The sequence below is a fragment of the Peromyscus maniculatus genome, chromosome X (assembly GCF_049852395.1).
Source record: "Peromyscus maniculatus bairdii isolate BWxNUB_F1_BW_parent chromosome X, HU_Pman_BW_mat_3.1, whole genome shotgun sequence".
Taxonomy (NCBI): domain Eukaryota; kingdom Metazoa; phylum Chordata; class Mammalia; order Rodentia; family Cricetidae; genus Peromyscus; species Peromyscus maniculatus.
Genome location: NC_134875.1, coordinates 138,972,929 through 138,994,123, shown reverse-complemented (window position 1 = coordinate 138,994,123; position 21,195 = coordinate 138,972,929).

The window sequence follows — 21,195 nt, the reverse complement described above, 5'->3', positions numbered from 1 at the left end:
GTCAATGTGTAGAAGGCTGCAAATAGATCCATATCTGTCACCGTGCACAAAACTTAAGTCCAAGTGGATCAAAGACCTCAACATAAATCCAGCTACTCTGAACCTGCTAGAAGAGAAAGTAGGAAGTAGTCTTGAACACATTGGCATAGGAGATCACTTCCTAAATATAACACCAGTAGCGCAGACACTGAGACAAAAAAACAATCAATGGGAACTCTTGAAACTGAGAAGCTTTTGTAGAGCAAAGGATATGGTCAACAAGGCACAGCAACAGCCTACAGAATGGGAAAAATTCTTCACCAACCCCACATGTGACAGAGGACTGATATCCAGAATATATAAGGAACTCAAGAAATTAGACATCAAAACGACCAACAGTCCAATTGAGAAATGGGCTTTAGAACTAAACAGAGAATTCTCAACAGAGGAAACTCAAATGGCTGAAAGACATTTAAGGAATTGCTCCACATCCCTAATCATCAGGGAAATGCAAATCAAAACAACTCTGAGATAGCACCTTACGCATGTCAGAGTGACTAAGATCAAAAACACTGAAGACACTTTATGCTGGAGAGGATGTGGAACTAGGGGAACTCTCCTCCACTGCTGGTGGGAATGCAAGCTTGTACAACCACTTTGGAAATCAATATGGCGCTTTCTTAGAAAATTGGGAATCAATCTCCCCCAAGATCCAGCTATATCACTCCTGTGCATATACCCAAGAAATGCTCAATCATACCACAAGAGCACTTGCTCAGCTATGTTCATATCAGCATTGTTTGTAATAGCCAAAACCTGGAAACAACCTAGATGCCCTTCAACTGAAGAATGGATAAATAAATTGTGGCACATATACACAATGGAATACTACTCGGCAGAGAAAAACAATGACATCATGCGGTTTGCAGGCAAATGGATGGATCTAGAAAAAAATCATCCTGAGTGAGGTAACCCAGACTCTAAAAGACCCTCCATTGAAATCTTTTAACCGGTTGAGAATTATTATAAGTAGGCACTGTGAAAGCAAATCTTTCTTTGTCTTTTTCTTGTAAGGGTATTGAAAAGAAACAGTCTTTTAAATCAATAACTATGAGAGGCCATCCTTTTGGTAACCGAGTAGGCAAAGGAATTCCAGATTGTAGAGAGCCCATTGGCTGAATTACTTTGTTAATTGCTCTAAGGTCTGTTACCATTCTCCATTTACCAGATTTCTTTTTAATAACAAATACAGGAGAATTCCAAGGGCTGGTTGACTGTTCAATATGCTGAGCATTTAACTGTTCTTCTACCAGCTCTTCTAAAGCCTGGAGTTTCTCTGTTGTTAAAGGCCATTGCTGAACCCATACAGGCTTGTCTGTTAACCATTTTAAAGGTAGAGCTGTTGGTATGTTTGGAAGATTATCAGTTGTTGTGCCCTGTTCTTGTATAATATGGATGGCTGGTGACCACTCAAAATAATGCCTTCTAATATTTCTCTCAGAAACATGTGCTCGTTTATGATTTGTTTCAGAGATTGGAGGGATGTTAATCTGAGTATTCCATTGTTGCAAGAAATCTCGACCCCACAGGTTCAAAGCTATGTTAGCCACATATGGTTTTAATTTTCCTCTCTGTCCTTCTGGACCTATACATTCCAGCCATCTTGCACTCTGTTTCACCTGAGATAATGTCCCAATTCCTAACAGTTGAACGTTTACCTCCTGAAGAGGCCAAGCTGGATGCCAAAATTCTGGTGCAATTATGGTAACATCCGCACCTGTGTCTACCAGACCAGACAACAAAACACCATTTATTTTTATCATTAATTTTGGTCTTTGTTCATTAATAGAAGTTTGCAAAAAATTTTTCTTTATGTTTTCTCCTGAATTTTCTATTATCTCTGTTTCATTATCCTGACCAGTATGATTTATTCCAAGAGTCATTTGGTTATTTAATCGCTCAGAGCAGGGATTTCCTCTACAGCTGCAGGAAAGGTTTGAACTGGTTTTGCTATGGGGGCCTGCATGTGGCCCCTCCGGGAGTTTCCCAAAAACTGAGGCAAAGGATTACCCTGTCTGTCCTTTGTTGATCTACATTCGTTGGTCCAGTGTTTTTCCTTACCACACCTTCTGCATACTCCAGAAGGAAGGGGCATTCTCTTGCCATTGTTCCTTGAAGAAACATTGCTTCTAGGAATGACCTGTTTAAAGTCACTTTTCAAATTTCCTTGCTTTCCACATCCAAAACATCTAACACTCCTCAAACCTTTTGAAATTGCTTCTCCTACCCACATATCATCATGGTCATGAGCCTCAGCATTAACCTTGTCTTTAATCCAATCTTCCAAGGGTTCAGATCTTGCCTTTAACGGCCTGATTATTCTTTTGCATGCTGCATTTGCATTCTCAAAGGCCAAAGATTCAATTATTATCTGACTAACTTATGAATCTGGGAGCATTCTCTTTACCGCTGAAGCTGGTCTTTGTAAAAAGTCTGTGAAAGATTCTTTTGGGCCTTGTATAACCTTTGTAAATGACTCAGTTTTCTTTCCTGGTTCCTCAACTCTGTCCCATGCATTCAAGGCTGCCATTTGACATAGAATTAAGGTTTGGATATCATATAAACATTGTGTTTGTACTGAAGCACATTGGCCTTCTCAATAAGCTGCTCCTGGAAGACTTGTATTCCTTTATCCCTCCACTGATTTTCTATGTTTTTAGCCTCGTCTTTGAACCACATTTGCCACTGGAGCCTTTGTCCGGGTTCCAGAACAGCCTGTGCCAGCTCCCGCCAGTCCTGTGCTATAATCCTATTATAAGTTGACCAGGTGTTTAACATTTCCTTTACATATGGAGAATGCATGCTATAAGATGCTATTGCCTCCTTAAACCTTTGTAAATCTAACATTTCAATTGAAGTCCAAATATTATGTATATTCACTTGATCAGGTAACTTCTGTATGGTTACCGGATAAATTAAGGGTGATTGTGTGAAAACAGGCTTTCTTTCTGTAACCTTATGATCCAATATTGAAACAACTTCACTGTCATTTTCTTCTGTCTGAATTTGAATTTCTCTATAATTTATTTTAACAGGTTTAACAGTTTTTTTCTAAAACTTTTATCCTGGCACTTAAATTGACTATCTTTTTAAATAGTAAAATGAGGATAAGAAAATTAATAAAGTGCATAATTCGATCAACATTAATCTTCTCATATATTTGTTCCATTGTCAGACTGCCTAAAATTTCAAACAAAGCCCAGTTTTCTTCCAGTGTACACATAAAACCTATTTTTTTATGTTGAAAAAAATTCTCTTTTAAATAGTTTCCTTTAAAATATCCGATATCTTAATTGACTTACCAGGTCTGTGTAGAACAGTAGAAATCTGAAGGAATTTCAAAACAGCACCTAGTGTCCGAGGTGTGAGTCGAGAGAGAGAGAGAGAGAGAGAGAGAGAGAGAGAGAGAGAGAGAGAGAGAGAGAGAGAGAGAGAGAGAGAGGAAGCGTAGCCACAAGTTCTGGCTAAAAGCATAAGTCCAGCCACGTGTTCCCGCTTAAGTCGAGTCAAGCCTGGGCTCCAGCTTCCTTAAGCTCCGACCACGTGCATTGGCTTTACAGGCAGGGGTCCTGTTTGGCAGGGCAGGCCTGAGTTGTTTGTAGCACTGGCTTTAAGCAAGTAGCTCCAGCTGCGGGTAACCACTTGGGGTCAGTCCGGCCTGAGACCTAAGCTGACCTGGGTCCCAGCTAGGGAGACAGGCTGCCCAGGTGGGAAACCGGACCTGCCACCAAGCCAAGCCAAGCAGTTTTTAATGGATTCTTGCCACGTTGGGTGCCAAATATAGAAGTAACCGTCTTATTAAATAAGAAACACAGAGCCAATGCAAAGATGAAAGCCCGAGAGGTCAGAGCTAAGAGCCTTACCCTTCACTCTGCAGCTAGCCTCTTCAGCCAAGAGACCTACTTCCTGTGTGTTTGTCTTTATATAGACTTTCTGTTCTGCCTTCTCATTGGTTGTAGATCCAACCACATGACCACCTCATCACTGCCTGTCTGTACAGACCTCCAGGTCTTCTTTGGTTGGTATTGAGATTAAAGGCATGTGTCTCCATGTTGGCTGTATCCTTGAATACACAGAGATCTGCCTAGCTCTGCCTCCCAAGAGCTGGGATTAAAGGCATGCACAACCACCGCCCAGCTTCTGCAATGGTTTGCTATTAGCTCTGACCCCCAGACAACTTTATTTATTAACATACAAATAAAATCACATTTCAGTACAAATAAAATATAACCATAGCAGCCACTCCACCAGCTGTGGCACTGACAAACCTGGGTGGCTCTCATCCCAACAGTCCAGGCCATGAGGACCCTAAGTGGCTGTCATCTCATCAAGGAGACCTTGGGGTTCCCAGTCAACTCGCCCTTGTCTGAGTAGTTAAGCATCAGGTGGAGGCAGCTGTCATCATCCCGGGCAGGTCCGGCGCCTTGGTGGCCACAGTGAGCTGACCCCTGTCTGAGCAGTTACTCATCAGGCAGGGGAGGCTGTCTTCTTGCCACCCAATGACATGAGGACTATGGGTGGCCTCTTCCTGCCTGCCAGAGCCTCGGGGGTCCCAAAGGCTAGCCGGCAATGCAGGAGTTACACATGACACATGGATGCCTAGAATCCCACCATCCAGGTTCTTTGGGGTTCAGGCCAGCTAGCATCTGTCTGAGCACTGTCTAGGGGTTAAGCATCAGGTGGGGGTGCCTGTCTTCCCACCAGCTACAGCCCTGAGGACTCCAAGTGGCAGTCACTCCAGCAGCTGAGGACTTCAAGACCCTGGGTTGCTGTCATCCCAACAGCCTGGGCCATGAGGACACTAAGTGTCTGTCATCCCAACAGTGGAGGCCTTGGTGTTCCCAGCCAGCTGGCCCTTGTCTGAGCAGTTAAGCATCAGGTGGAGGTGGCAGTCATCCTACCGACCAGGTCCTCGAGGACCCTGGGTGACTATCATCTCACCACCCAGGGCCTTAATGACCCCGGGTGGCTCACTTCTCACCAGCCAGGGCCTTGGGGTCCCACAACCACTAGAACCCTTCTGAGCAGTTAAGCATCAGGTGGGGGGCGCTGCCTTCCTGGTAGCCGGTGCCTACGGGGCCCCTTGGCTAGCTCCCCTACAGCAGTCAAGCATCAGGCAGAGGTGGCTCTCTCCCAAGTAGGGAGCCTTGAGGACCTCAGGTGGCTGTCTTCCTGCCAGCTGGAACCCTGGGAGTCTTGTCAGGCTGGCCTGTCTGGGCAGTTAAGTGTCAGGCTGGGGTGGCTGTCTTCCTGCCTTGGGCATCCTGGCAGACGAGCACCTGTCTGAGCAATAAAGCACCAGGCAGGGCTGGCTGTCTTCCCATCAGGTGGAACCTTGAGGACCCTGGTTGGGCTTCATCCCACCAGCCAGGGCCGTGAGAACCCTGGGTGGAAGTCTTCCCACCAAGCATGGCCTTTAGGAACCCGGGTGGCTCTGTTCCCACCAGCTTTGGCCTTGGTAGTCTGTGGGGCATTTACACACCAACCCCACAGCTCCCCAGAGTTTTCTTGAGTGTGAGCAGCAGGAAATATTAGATACAAGGATTTATATGGTGGAGATAAACAGATAGAAAATAAAGGATAGCCTCAAGAGGGCCTGGAACCTTTTCCAACGGGCTCCGACTGTCTCTGCCCCGGGGTTTTAATAGAAACATCAAGGGATGGAGCAAAAGTCTTCCTCCCCCAGCACAGCCAAGTGCAAACCATCTCAGACACCTGCACTCAGGCCCGTGGTCCTAATCATCCTCTATTCGGACCTGCTGAGTAAAGCCACGAGGAACCTGAGAACGGCCTCCCACAGGTCCCCCCTTCTTAATATATAAAAAAATAACTGTTAATGGCTTATAGCAATCTCCATAGCTGTTACACCTCCCAGTATGGGAGTAGAGGATGATATAGATGGCATTTCTCTTTTGAATTAGGTCCAAGGTGACCACAGCAGTCTTATCTGTCTCAAGCCCTTTCTAAACCAAAAACTCTTAAGGCGACTACAAACTTAAAGAATCCCTTAGCTTCGTCATTATCATTAACAGGTTAACATAAATATTGCTATACACAGTCACAATTCTCTCCATCTTACAACTCAAAGCAAACTCTTAACAGAACCATTTGAATTAGCATATATGGTGCTATATATAGTTAACAATTTTCTCCATCTTACAACTTTAACTCAATCATTTGAATTTTCTTGTTAACAGAACATAGGAAAACCTTTGATGTATTCACATCAAACTTAAACATTTCCTTAACTCCACAAAACCAGGGTGCATTAATATCAGGTTTCTGCGAACATAATTCAATCTCATAACTTCTCCTTTTCTTTATAATTTTTTAAACAAAATCTCAAACCTAGTTAGAGGAACCCAAACTTATACAATTCCTACAAACCCATATTGAAAAACAATATTTTCAATCTAACCATTAACACTTTGAAAACTTTTAGAAAAACATCCAAAAGCAGTTTCTTAATAAAACTCTTTACACACTTTGAAAGTAGTCTCTTAGTATACTCCATTTGCATTTCTTACTAACAAAACATGACATTAATCCACTCAGACAACAATTTAAATTAAATAGACTAAGGAATATTAACTCTCCCTTTTCTTTATAATTTTAAGCAAAATCTCAAGCCTAGTAAGAAAACCCAAACTTTTCTGTTTAAACAGTTCCATTTGTAACACAAAACCAGTTCCAAAAGTAATTCCATTTTTACATGAACATTTCCACAAAACAATTCATGAATCACCAGTTAATAAAGTATATTTGCATACACAAAACTGCATCTTGATTCTAGGCAGAAATAAATTTATTCATTTAAACAGTTCCATTTTTAACCCAATTCCAGAAAACCATTCCTAGGTCATTACTCAAAATTGTCCCATTGCAATGAAATCTCTATTGTTTATTTCATTTCTTAAGTCTTAAAATTCAAATGATAAATTCTAGTACTAGCCTTCCAAATATGATAAATCCATAACCAAAATCTTTTTGTAATTTTATTTCATTTTAAGTTCAAAAAGTTCAAACAAGAAATAAATTCTGGTATCAGGCTTTCACTTCCAAATATGAAGAGAAGTTATTGTTTATTTATTTATTTACTTATTTATTTATTTATTTATTTATTTATTTATTTATTTATTTATTTATTTATTTATTTATTTTACAATACCATTCAGTTCTACATATCAGCCACGGGTTCCCCTATTCTCCCCCCTCCCACTCCCTCCCATTACCCCCAGCCTACCCCCCATTCCCACCTCCTCCAGGACCAGTCCTCCCCCGAGGACTGTGATCAACCTGGTAGACTCAGTCCAGGCAGGTCCAGTCCCTTCCTCCCAGACTGAGCCAAGTGTCCCTGCATAAACTCCAGGTTTCACACAGCCAACTCATGCAATGAGCACAGGACTTGGTCCCACTGCCTAGTTGCCTCCCAAACTGATCAAGGCAATCAACTGTCTCACCTATTCAGAGGGCCTGATCCAGCTGGGGGCCCCTCAGCCTTTGGTTCATAGTTCATGTGTTTCCATTCATTTGGCTATTTTTTTTTCAATAATTGAGTAAAACCGAAATTTATTATAGCCACAGTCGTCCTAGGGACCTCCATGCTATATATATAGCCTCCATGGTTCTATGGGTTGTGGTCTGATTGTTCTTTATTTTATATCTAGAATCCACCTATGAGTGAGTACATACCATGACTGTCTTTCTAGGTTTGGGTTACCTCACTCAGGATGATTTTTTTCTCATTCCATCCATTTGCCTGAAAATTTCATGCTTTCATTGTTTTCCTCTGCTGAGTAGTACTCCATTGTGTATATGTACCACATTTTTTCATCCATTCTTCCATTGATGGGCATCTAGGTTGTTTCTAGGTTCTGGCTATTACAAATAGTGCTGCTATGAACATAGCTGAGCATGTATCTTAATGGTATGAATCAGCATTCCTTGGGTATATGCCCAAGAGTGGTATGGCTGGGTCTTGAGGTAGTTCGATTCCTAATTTTCTGAGAAACCACCATACTGATTTCCACAGTGGTTGTACAAGTTTACATTCCCACCAAAGGTGGAGGAGTATTCCCTTTGCTCCACATCCTCTCCAACATTGACTGTCATTGGTGTTTTTGATCGTAGCCATTCTGACAGGTGTAAGGTGGTATCTCAGAGTTGTTTTGATTTGCATTTCTCTGATGATTAAGGATGCTGAGCATTTCTTTAAATGTCTTTCAGCCATTTGTGATTCTTGTTTTGTGAATTCTCTGTTTAGCTCTTTAGCCCATTTTTTAATTGGACTGTTCAGTATTTTGATGTCTAGTTTCTTGAGTTCTTTATCTACTGTGGAGATCAATCCTCTGTCAGATGTGGGGTTGGTGAAGATCTTTTCCCATTCTGTTGGCTGCCTTTTTGTCTTATTGACTGTGCCTTTTGCCCTGCAAAAGCTTCTCAATTTTGAGAGGTCCCATTTATTAATTGTTGTGCTCAGGGTCTGTGCTGTTGCTGTTTTATTTAGGAAATGGTCTCCGGTGCCAATGCATTGAAGAGGGCTTCCTACTTTCTTTTCTATTAAGTTTAGTGTAACTGGATTTATGTTCGGGTCTTTGATCCACTTGGACTTGAGTTTTGTGCATGGTGACAGATATGGATCTATTTGTAATCTTTTACATATTGACATCCAGTTATGCCAGTACCATTTGTTGAAGATACTTTCTTTTTTCCATTGTATAGTTTTGGCTCCTTTGTCAAAAACCAGGTGTTCATATGTGCATGGATTAATGTCAGGTTCTTCAATTTGATTCCATTGGTCCGTATGTCGGTTTTTATACCAGTACCAAGCTGTTTTTATTACTATAGCTCTATAGTAGAGTTTTAGGTCAGGGATGTGATGCCTCCAAAGGTTGCTTTATTGTATGGGATTCTTTTGGCTATCCTGGGTCTTTTGTTTTTCCATATGAAGTTGAGTATTTTTCTTTCCAAGTCTGTGAAAAATTGTGTTGGGATTTTGATGGGGATTGCATTGATCTGTAGATTGCTTTTGGTAAGATTGCCATTTTTACTATGTTAATCCTACCTATCCATGAGCATGGGAGATCCTTCCATTTTCTGATATCTTCTTCAATTTCTTTCTTTAGAGATTTAAAGTTCTTATCAAAAAGGTCCTTCACTTGTTTAGTTAGTGTTATCCCAAGGTATTTTATATTATTTGTGGCTATTGTAAAGGGTGATGTTTCTCTGACTTCTTTCTCAGCCCTTTTATCATTTGTGTATAGGAGGGCTACTGATTTTTTTGAGTTGATCTTGTATCCTGCCACTTTACTGAAGGAGTTTATCAGCTGTAGGAATTCCCTGGTAGAATTTTTGGGGTCACTTATGTATACTATCATATCATCTGCAAATAGTAAAAGTTTGACTTCTTCCTTGCCAATTTGTATCCATTTGATCTCCTTTTGTTGTCTTATTGCTCTAGCTAGAACTTCTAGTACTATATTGAATAAATATGGGGAGAGTGGACAGCCTTGTCTTGTTCCTGAATTTAGTGGTATCGCTTTGAGTTTCTCTCCATTTAATTTGATATTTGCTGTTGGCTTGCTATAAATTGCTTTTATTATGTTTAGAAATGTTCCTTGTATTCCTGATCTTTCTAAGACCTTTATCATGAAGGGGTGTTGGATTTTGTCAAAGGCTTTTTCAGCATCTAAGGAGATGATCATGTGGTTTTTTTCTCTCAGTTTGTTTATATGGTGTATTACATTGACTGATTTTTGTATGTTGAACCATCCTTGCATCCCTGGGATGAATCCTACTTGGTCGTGATGGATAATTGTTTTGATGTATTCTTGGATTCGGTTTGCCAATATTTTGTTGAGTATTTTTGCATCAATGTTCATGAGGGAGATTGGTCTGTAGTTCTCTTTCTTGGTTGCATCTTTGTGTGGTTTGGGTATCAGGGTAATTGTAGCCTCATAAAAAGAGTTTGATAGTGTTCCTTCTGTTTCTATTGGGCTATGGATTTGTTCTAGATTAAGATATGTCAGGTTTGACCAGCCAAGACCCCCTGAAAGTTCTCCGATGACACCATGGTCCAGATGATCCAACATCCAGAATCATTTCAAGGCAACTGGCTCAGACAATACAGCCTCACAGACTACTCCATGATCCTTAAATTTTCTTTGTGTCCCCATAAGATACAGCACCCCCCTCCAGCAGGAAGTAGTAAGAGAAGCTACGCCCAAATTCCCAAATACACCAAGCTGGCTTTGGAGATGTGTAAAAGTTAAAACCTTCCTTTTAAAAAAAAAGAAAAGGGGAAGTGCTGTGGGATGGTCTGTATGTCAAATTGCTGTGGTTGGTCAATAAATAAAACACTGATTGGCCAGTGGCCAGGCAGTAAGTAGGTGGGACAAGGAGAGAGGAGGATTCTGGGAAGCAGAAGGCTAAGGCAGAGAGACACTGCCAGATGCCGCCATGACCAGCAGCATGTGAAGACACCGGTAAGCCACCAGCCACATGGCAAGGTATAGATTTATGGAAATGATTAATTTAAGCTATAAGAACAGTTAGCAAGAAGCCTGCCACGGCCATACAGTTTGTATGCAATATAAGTCTCTGTGTTTACTTGGTTGGGTCTGAGTGGCTGTGGTACTGGCTGGTGACAAAGATTTGTCCTGACTGTGGGCAAGGCAGGAAAACTCTAGCTACACTATTGTGTGGAACACTTTGAAGAGTATTGGTATTAGTTCTTCTTTGAAAGTCTGGTAGAATTCTGCACTGAAACTATCTGGTCCTGGGTTTTTTTATGTTGGGAGACTTTTGATGACTGTTTCTATTTCTTTAGGGGTTATTGGTCTATTTAAATGGTTTATCTGGTCTTGATTTAATTTTGGTATGTGGTATTTATCCAGAAAAATTGTCCATTTCTTCCTGGTTTTCCATTTTTGTGGAGTACAGGTTTTTGAAATATGATCTGATGATTCTATGGACTTCCTCATTGTCTGTTGTTATGTCTCCCTTTTCATTTCTGATTTTGTTAATTTGGGTGCTCTCTCTTTGCCTTTTGGTTAATTTGGCTAAGGGTTTGTCTATCTTGTTGATTTTTTCAAAGAACCAACTCTTTGTTTCATTGATTTTTTGTATTGTTCTCTTGTTTTCTATTTCGTTGATTTCAGCCCTCAATTTGATTATTTCCTGGCCTCTATTTCTCCTGGGTGAGTTTGTTTCTTTTTGTTCTAGAGCTTTCAGTTGTGCTGTTAATTCAATGGTATGGGATTGCTCCATCTTCTTTATGTGTGCATTTAGAGCTATGAATTTTCCTCTTAGCACTGCTTTCATAGTGTCCCATAAGTTTGGGTATGTTGTACTTTCATTTTCATTGAATTCTAGGAACTCTTTAATTTCTGTCTTTATTTCTTCCTTGACCCATTGACGTTTCAGGTGGGCATTATTCAGTTTCCATGAGTTTGTGGGTTTTCTATAATTTTTGTTGTTGTTGAGGTCTAACGTTAAGGCATGGTGATCTGATAAAATACAGGCGGTTATTCCAATTTTTTTTTGTATCTGTTGAGATTTGTTTTGTGTGCAAGCATGTGGTCAATTTTTGAGAAGGTTCCATGGGGTGCTGAGAAGAAGGTATATTCTTTTGTGTTAGGATGGAATGTTCTGTAGATATCTATTAAGTCCTTTTGAGTCATAACATCTGTTAGGTCCTTTATTTCTTTGTTAAGTTTCAGTCTGGTAGATCTGTCTTTCGGTGAGAGTGGTGTGTTAAAATTTCCCACTACTAATGTGTGGGGTTTGATGTGCGTTTTAAACTTTAGTAGTGTTTCTTTGATGAATGTGGGTGCTTTTGTATTTGGAGCATAAATGTTTAGAATCGAGACTACATCTTGGTAGTTTTTCCCCATGATAAATATGTAATGTCCATCCTGATCTCTTTTGATTGATTTCAGTTTGAAGTTTATTTTATTAGATATTAGGATAGCTACACCAGCTTGTTTCTTAGGTCCATTTGCTTGGAAAGCCTTTTCCTAGCCCTTTACTCGGAGGTAGTGTCTGTCTTTGAAGTTAAGGTGTGTTTCTTGTATGCAGCAGATGGATGGGTCCTGATTTCTTATCCATTCTGTTAGCCTGTGTCTTTTTATAGGTGAGTTGAGACCATTTATATTGATGGATATTAATGACCAGTGATTGTTAATTCCTGTTATTTTTGTGGGTGTGTTGTGTTGTCCTTCTTTGGTGTATGTTGGTGTAGGATTATCTATTGCTTGATTTTTCATGGATGTGTTTAGCTTCTTTGGGTTGAATTTTCCCTTCTAGTGCTTTCTGTAGGGCTGGGTTTGCGGACAGGTATTGATTAAATCTGGTTTTATCCTGGAATATTTTGTTTACTCCGCCTATGGTGATTGAGAGTTTTGCTGGGTATAATAGTCTGGGTTGGCATCTGTGGTCTCTTAGTGTCTGCATAAGATTTATAAAAAGCTCAGAGAAGAGCTTTTTTAATACCCATAAAGCCCAAAGAAAGATTTTTCCAGCAGTTTGCATTCATAGCCCCAAACTTAGAAAGTTGAAGAGTTTTTCTGTCTAGTTGCCTTACTTATTATTTTCTACACGATCTTACACTTCTAAGGTTTCCTACATTATATTACTACCATATACCTTATACTTATTTTTCACAGATCGAAATTGAGGAAGGGATAGAAGATAGAAAAATTTGACAGAAGAGAATTTTGTGCTGCAGTGTTGGACACCCTTCCAGTCAGCTTTCCTTTTCTCTCAAGGATAAAACCCCTGCCCCTCAATAATATATATATTTTCCATAACACTGGCAGGGCTGACCCACTGTTTTGCAAAAAACTCTGTAATAAAACTACTATTTTCTTTTATCTTTAGTCCTTATTACTTTGTCTTTAGCCTCTGTTCATTTGTCTTTAGCCCCCCCCCCATTTTTTTGTCCCCCCTTTAGTCTTTTTCTTTAGTCCCATGGTGCTATTCTGTGGGGTGTTTACCCACCAACCCCACAGCTCCCCAGAGTTTTCTTGAGTGTGAGCAGCAGGAAATATTAGATACAAGGATTTATATGGTGGAGATAAACAGATAGAAAATAAAGGATAGCCTCGAGAGGGCCTGGAACCTATTCCAACGGCCCCGACTGTCTCTGACCCAGGGTTTTTATAGAGATGCCAAGGGGTGGAGCAAAAGACCTCCTCCCCCAGCACAGCCAAGTACAGACCATCTCAGACAGCTGCACTCAGGCCCGTGGTCCTAATCATCCTCTATGAGGACCTGCTGGGTAAAGCCACAAGGAACCCGAGAACGGGCTCCCACAGTAGTCCCAGCCGGCTTGCCCCCTTCTGAGTAGTTAAGCACCAGTCAGGGGTGGCTTTCTTCCTTCCATCCAAGTCTTCGGGGTTCCTGCTTGCTGTCTCCGGTGTGAGCAGTTAAGCATCAGTCATGGATAGCTGTCTTCCTGCCAGCCAGGACCTCGCGGACCCTGGGGGACTCTCATCCCACCAGCCAAGGCCTTGAGGATGCCAGGTGGCTCTCTTCCCACCAGTCAGGACCTTGGTGGACCCAGCTGGCTTGTCCCCATATGAGTATTTAAGGATCAGGTTGGGGTGGCTATGTCTTGCCACCGGGAGCCTGGAGGACTCCAGGTGACTCTCATGCCACCAGCCAGGACCTTGAGGACCATGGGTGTCTGTCATCCCTCCAGCAGCGCCATGGTGATCCCAGTCGGCGGGCCCCATTCTGACCATTTAAACATCATGCAAGGCTGGCTGTCTTCCCACCAGGCCGAGCCTTGAGGACCCTGGGTACCTGTCTTCCCGCCAGGCAGGAACCTGTGGGTCCAGGCTGGTTAGCACCCTTCTGAGCACAAAGGCATCAGGTGGGCGTGACTCTCTTCAAGCAAGCTGGGCCTTCGAGGATCCCAGGTAGCTGTCATCCCACCAGCCAGGGCCTTGAGGAACCTAGGTGGTTATCTTCCCACCAGCAGGGGCCTTGGGGTTCCTGGCCGGCTTTCTCCTATCTCTATAGTTAAATTTCTGGCAGGGTTGGCTGTCTTCAAGCCAACTGGAACATTGGGGACCCCTGGTGGCTGTCATCCCACCAGCTGGGGCCTTGAAAACCCTGGGTGGCTGTCATCCCACCAGCCAGGGCCTTGAGGACCCTAAGTGTCTGTCATCCCATCAGTGAGGGCCGAGGGGATGCCAGCCAGCTGGGCCTCGTCTGAGCAGTTTAGCGTCTGGTAGAAGTGGCTGTTATCCTACCGGCCAGGTCTTTGAGGACCCTGGGTGTCTGCCATCCCACCACCCAGGGTCCTAATGTCTCTGGGTGGCTCTCTTCCCACCAGCCAGGGCCTTGTGTATCCCGGCTGGCTAGCACCCTTCTGAGCAGTTAACCATCAGGCAGGGTTGGCTATCTTCCCATCAGGTGGAGCCTTGAGGACCCTAGGTAGCTGTCATCTGGCCTACAAAGGCATAGGGATCCTGGTCGGCTGGCCCCCCATCTGAGCATTTAAACATTATGCAGGGCTGGTTTTTTACCCACCAGCCAGAGCCTTGAGGACCATGAATGGCTATCATCCCATCAGCAGGGGCATGGGGATCCCAGTCAGCTGGCCCCCATTTGAGCATTCAAACATCATGCAGGACTGCCTGTCTTCCTGCCAGGCAGAGTCTTGAGAAATCTGGGTGGCTGTCTTCCTGCCAGGCAGGGACCTGGGGGTCCAGGAATTCTAGCACCCTTCTGAGCAAGTAAGCATTAAGTGGGCGTGGCTGTCTTCATGTAAGCGGGACCCTTGAGGATACTGGGTGGCTGTCATCCCACCAGCCAGAGATATGGCTGTAGATGTAACCAAACGTCTTTTTAAATAAGGAACACAGAACCAATGTAAACAAGAAAGCCAAGAGGTCAGAGCTCAGAGCTAAAACCTTACCCTTCCTCCTGTGGTGGTCCTACCTCTCCCAAAGAGACCTACTTCCTGTGTGTTTGTCTTGATATAGTCTTTCTGTTCTGCCTTCTCATTGGTTGTAAACCCAAACATGTGACTGCCTCATCATTGTCTGTATGTACAGACCTCCAGGTCTTAAAGGCGTGTGTCTCCAATGCTGGCTGTATCCCTGAACACATGGAGACTTGCCTAGCTCTGCCTACCAAGTGCTGGGATTAAAGGCGTGTGCCACCACTGCCACACTCTTTCTATGGCTCTAATAGCTCAGACCCCCCTGGCAACTATATTTATTAACATACAAGGAAAATCACATTTCAGTACAAATAAAATACCACCACATATGCAGGTCCCAGCCCCTGTCTGAACAGTTAAACATCAGACAGGTTAGCTGTCTTCCTTCCATGTGGAGCTTTGGGGACCCTCCGTGGCTGTCTCTCACTGCCCAGTGCCTTAAGACCCTGGGTGACTCACTTCCCATCAGCCATGGCCATTAGGTTCCCAAAATAAGTCAATGAAATGATTCCTAATCATATTCTGCTATACTCATTGATTGGTGCCTAGGCCAAGTGTCACAGAGGCTACACCCAGCAACTAAGGGAAACAGATGCAGAGATCCACAGCCAAACATTAAGTAGAGCTCCAGGAATCCTGGTGATGACAGAGAGGAAGGATTGTAGGAGCCTGAGGGTCAAGGATATCCCAAGAACATCCGCAGAATCAACTAACCTGGGTTCACAAGGATTCACAGAGACTGAATCAACAACCAGGAAGCCTGCATGGGATTGACATAGGTACTTTGCATTTTTGTTACAGCTGTATAGCTTGGTCTTCTTGTGGGACTCCTATCAGCAGGAACGAGTGCTGTCTCTGACTCTCATGTCTGATTTTGGGACCCTTTCCTCTACTGGGTTGCTCTGTTCAGCCTTAATAGGAGGGGAGGTACCTAGTTGACATGCAACTTGATATGCCATTGCTGGCTGATATCCATGGGAGGCCCGCCCTTTTCTTAAGAGAAATGGAGGAGGAGTATATGGGGAGAGGAAGGGGGAAGAGACAAGACAAACAAACAGAAGGAAAAGAGCCCAAGAGAAGGCACAAGAATCAGAGACCCACAAGTTCACACACTCAGGAGTCCCCTAAAAACACTAAAGTGTAAGCCATAATATATATGCAGAGGACCTGGTGCAGACCTGTATAGACTCATGTAGGCTTTTTAGTCTCTGTGTGTTCATATGAGCTTTAAACAGGAAAATAGTTTCTGAACAAAACACAGCACAGGCACTATGATCAAAGACTAATAAATGGGAACTCATGAAACTAAGAAGCTTCTGCACAGCAAAGGACACTGTCATTCAGACAAAGTGGCATCCTAAAGAATGGGAAAATATTTTGCCCAGCTACACATCCAATAGATGGCCGCTATCCAAAATACATTTTAAAAAGTAGATGTCAAGAAAACAAATGACCTAATTTAAAAATGGGGTACAGATCTAAACAGAAAAGTCTCAAAAGAGAAAACTCAAATGGCTGACAAACTCTTAAAGAAATGTTCAATATCGTTAGCCATTAAGGAAACCCAAATCAAAACTACGTTGAGATTCCATCTTAGACCTGTCAGAATTGTTAAGATCAATAAAACAAGTGAGAGATCATGTTGGCAAGATGTGGAGAAAGAAGAACCCTCTGCCATCACTAGTTGGAATGTGAAATTGTTTCTTTTTTTATTAAATAATACATTTGTAGTAATTCTTTGAGAATTTCATACACTTTATTTTGATAATATTCACTCCCATTCTTGTTCCTCACTTCTCCAAGCTCCATCCCTCCTCCTTCCTCTTCCCTGCCCATTTTATTAAAGATAGATTCTTTTCATAATATATTCTAATTGTAGTTTCCCTGCTTTACTCCTCCCAATTCCTCCCCACCTCCCCTCTCCTCCAAATACACTCCCTTTCTGTCTCATTAGAAAATAATAGGCTTCTAAGATAATAACAACCAAACAACAAAACAAAATATAACAAGATAAAACAAAAACAATCCCATTGAAGTTGGACAAGGCAACCCAACCAATGGAAAAGAGCCACAAGAGAAGGCACAAGAATCAGAGACCAACTCATTCACACACTCAAGAGTCCCATAAAAACACTGAAAACCAGAGGCTATAATGCAGAGGACATGATGCAGAGTGGTGTACGCCCCATGCATGCTGCTTCAGTCTCTGTGAGTTCATATGAGCTTTGATCATGTTGATTTAGAGGGCCTGTTTGCCTGATGTCCTCATTCTCCTCTGGCTCTTACATCTTTCCACCTCTTCTTCTGCGGGGATCCCTGAGCTCTGCAGGGAGGGATTTGATGTAGATGTCCCATTTAGACCTGTGTATTCTAAGGTCTGTCTCTGTCTCTGTCTCTGTCTCTGTCTCTGTCTCTGTCTCTGTCTCTGTCTCTCTCTCTCTCTCTCTCTGTGTGTGTGTGTGTGTGTGTGTGTGTGTGTGTGTGTGTGTGTGTGTGTGTTGTGTCTGGCTGAGGGTCTCTGTATTCGCTCCCATCTGCAGCAGAAGGAAGCTTCTCTGATGATGACTGAATAAGGCACTGATCTATGAGCATAGCAGAATATTATTAAGAGTCGTTTTATTGTTACTAGTTTTTTTTGTTTTTGTTTTTCTTTTTAGAACAGTAGTATTTGGTTTTACCCTAGGTTTTTGGGTTAGCTAGCCTCGGGTTCTGGTCACCCAAGAAGTGTTGGTTATGGGTCCCATCTCATGGAGTGTGCCTTAAGTCAAATCAGTCTTGTGGTTAATCCCACAAGCTTCTTACCACCATTGCCCTAGCATGTTTTGCTGGCATGACAGATTGTAGATCAAAGGTTAGGTGGCTGGGTTTATGTTTATTTTTGGTAGCCTGCAGGGTCCCTTCCTGCACCAAAGACACCAGAACTTTGTGGTGAAGGTTCTATGTAGGCACCAACTTGACCTTTCCATGTTCAATGAGTTGTGTGAGTGTTGTCTTCAGCAATGGGGCCTTGCTGCAAGTTCCTGGAGAGCAACCCATTGTCTTGGCAGCAGCCTGGGTTCTTTGGCAATTCTCATGGAACCCCTTTGGCCAACTACAGTTGATGACAAGTCATAGCCCCCTGGGACACTGTCTCCCTCATTATTTGGAGTCTTCATTAGGATCACGTTCATATATTTTAGGAAGTTTACACTGGACTAGGTTTCCATACCACTCCTCAAATGTCCCTCAATTCTAGCTAACTGCAAACTTGTACAGCCATTGTGCAAATCAGTGTGGTGGTCCCTCAGGAAGATGGGAATAGATCAATCTCAAAATCCAGCTATACTACTCTTGGGCGTATATCCAAAGAATGTTTCATTCTACCACAGAAACACTTGCTCAACATATTCACTGCTTGCTCTATTCATAATAGCCAGCAATGGGAAACAACCTAGATGTTCCTCAACAGAGGAATGGATAAAGAAAATATGGTTCTATTGTACAATGGCACATTTATCTGCCATAAAAAATGACGTCATGAAATCTGTAGGCAAAGGATGGAACTATGAATGAATCATCCTAAGGGAGGTAGACTCAGAAAGACAAATATGGTATGTATTTGCTTATATGTAGATACTTCCCTTTAAATAAATGATAACCAAGTTACAATCCATAGAACCACAGGGGTTAGGTATAGATTAAGGGACTGGGGATACAGATATATTTCATTAGAAAAGGGAAATGGAATAGATATTTATGAATGGATGGTGGGGGACTGGATCAGGAGGATCAAATGAGGAGGAAGAGAAGGAAATCGAGATGAGGGAGGAATAAAATGAGAGACAGCTAAATTAAGGGCCAGTTGAGGGGAAGTATGGAAACCTAATACAGTAGAAGTTTCCTAAAATATGTACATGTGTGAAGGAAATCTAAATAAAATCTCAAAATAATGGGGGAAACAGAGTCCCTTCTGGCCATCTCTTGTCACCAAATGAAGCTCCCACTACTGGGATTTGGTTTCATCTACTTGAGTTGTTTGCCAAAAGAGTCCCAGGGGGATCTGCAAACAATCTGGGCTGTTGCCATGACTATAGTTTGCTCTCCACAAACTGACAGCAAGGCCCCTGAAGCACAATCCTAATTAGTATTAATAAAAACCTGGAGTCAGATATCAGAGTAAAAGCTGAAAGATCAGAGAATCAAAGGAGTAGCCATAGTCACCACTTACCTCTCCAACTCCTCAGAACAAAAAGGTCTGAATTCCTGTCTCTTATTACTTCCTCTCTCTGCCCAGCCATATCACTTCCTGTTTCCTGTCTATACAGACGTCCAGACTATTGGTGGAAGTATTAAGGCAACTCCACATAGTTAGAAGGGAGGTTTATTTTGTGGGGTAACTTACAAGTAAAGGTATAGGTTACAGGGTCTGGGAAAGGTACAGAACAGTCTGGCGGTGTTCTCTGGAGAACTTCAGCTTCCAAGATCCAGGAACCAAGAGAGCCAGCACATCTGGATCTTGGGTCTTAAGGGCTACTTTCTCTGCCCTGCCTCATAGGCATGACAGTTACCGGAAGCCTCAATGGGGGTAGAACATCCAGGTCAAAGCTGGAATGGCTACCCACTACACGAGACCTCTATGGTTAACTAGTGACTAGCTCCACCCTCTGATCTTCAGGCAAGCTTTATTTGTCAAAACACAAACAAAATATCACAACATTTATTAGGGTGCACAATATTTTGGGGGACACAATATATCACCGAATTTCCCCTTTATTATTTAAAATAAAAAAAATTCAAATTTATAATTAGTATAAGAAAAATTATATACAATAAGTACAATTACTATACAGAAATATACAAGAAATAAATATATCAACAATGTCTAGCCCATTTGCACTTGAGAAATTCAGAGAAAATATTCCATTATCTATCCTATTTTTGTGAATCCAAAGGATTGTATCTAATTTACCTTCTGTCCTAATTTGCATATCCAAAACTATCCTTTGATGTCGTTCAAACTTCTACACTTCATACCTCTTTAGTGAGATTCTTTTCTGAATTTCTTAAGAAAGGAAACTATAACTATCTAATCTTCAGCTCCCTCAGAGACCCAAGAAGGAAATTATATTAACTGAATAAGGAGGAAGTGCAAACAAATGACTTCCAAAAATTTTGAGAAATGACAGAAATAGCGGGCTTCCTGGACACTTATGTGATGTTTCTCTGAAACGCTGGGGCATCATCTTCAGCCTACAGGCTTACCATAACTGACAGACTCATTTGTGAAGCAGTATTTTTAAAGAGCCTTCCTACCATATCCTGGCAGGAATCAGCAGTCCTTTGTTTTGTGACCTGCTTGTCCATTTTGGACAGCATACTGTCAACAGTCGATGCAAGGGCACTTTCTTGCCCAGTGGCTAAATTTGCCACATTGAAAGTAAACTCTATGTGGATTTTCTTCAATGCCCATTATTTTCTCTGAAGTAGATTGGTGCTGCAAGGAGCAGACATGTCTCATTGTCACAAAAAAAAGAAAAAAATCTGTTATTAAAACATCTTAAATGCCATATTCTGCAGATTTCTGAAGTTTTTGAAGATGGCCTTTCTATCTAAAATATATCTCTGCTTTACTTTGAAAACATACCTAATATGATACAAGTTCAATTGTAATGATTAACTACTAACTTACATTTCTTATATCCTAAATAGTTGGTAATAATAACTTTCAAGGACTAGCAATTTGCATTATATTTTTAAATGAACTGTATAGGGAAAATATCTTGAACAAGATTAGAAATTTATATACAATATATTCTAACAAAATTAATATCAAATTTGTATCAATGTACAAAATTTTTATACAATATACAAAAATCCAATCCAATGTAAAATATTTAAAAGTAGTAGTTACCTTTTAAAAGTAGATTCAATAATCTACCTCTTTATCTTTCATATCTATATAAATCAATCTCAAATCTGTAGCAATATATATAATTTCTGTACAATATACAAAAATCCAATCCAATGTAAAACATTTAAAATTAGTAGTTGTCTTCTGAAAGTAGATTCAATAGTCTTTTTATTTTATCATATCCATATCCTCTCTTTTTTCTTTTCAGAGTAGATTCAATAATCTTTATTCTATCCTTTAATCTTTAATCAATATCCTTTTTCTATCATTTCTATATCTTTTTTAAAGTAGATTCAATAATCTACCTAGTATA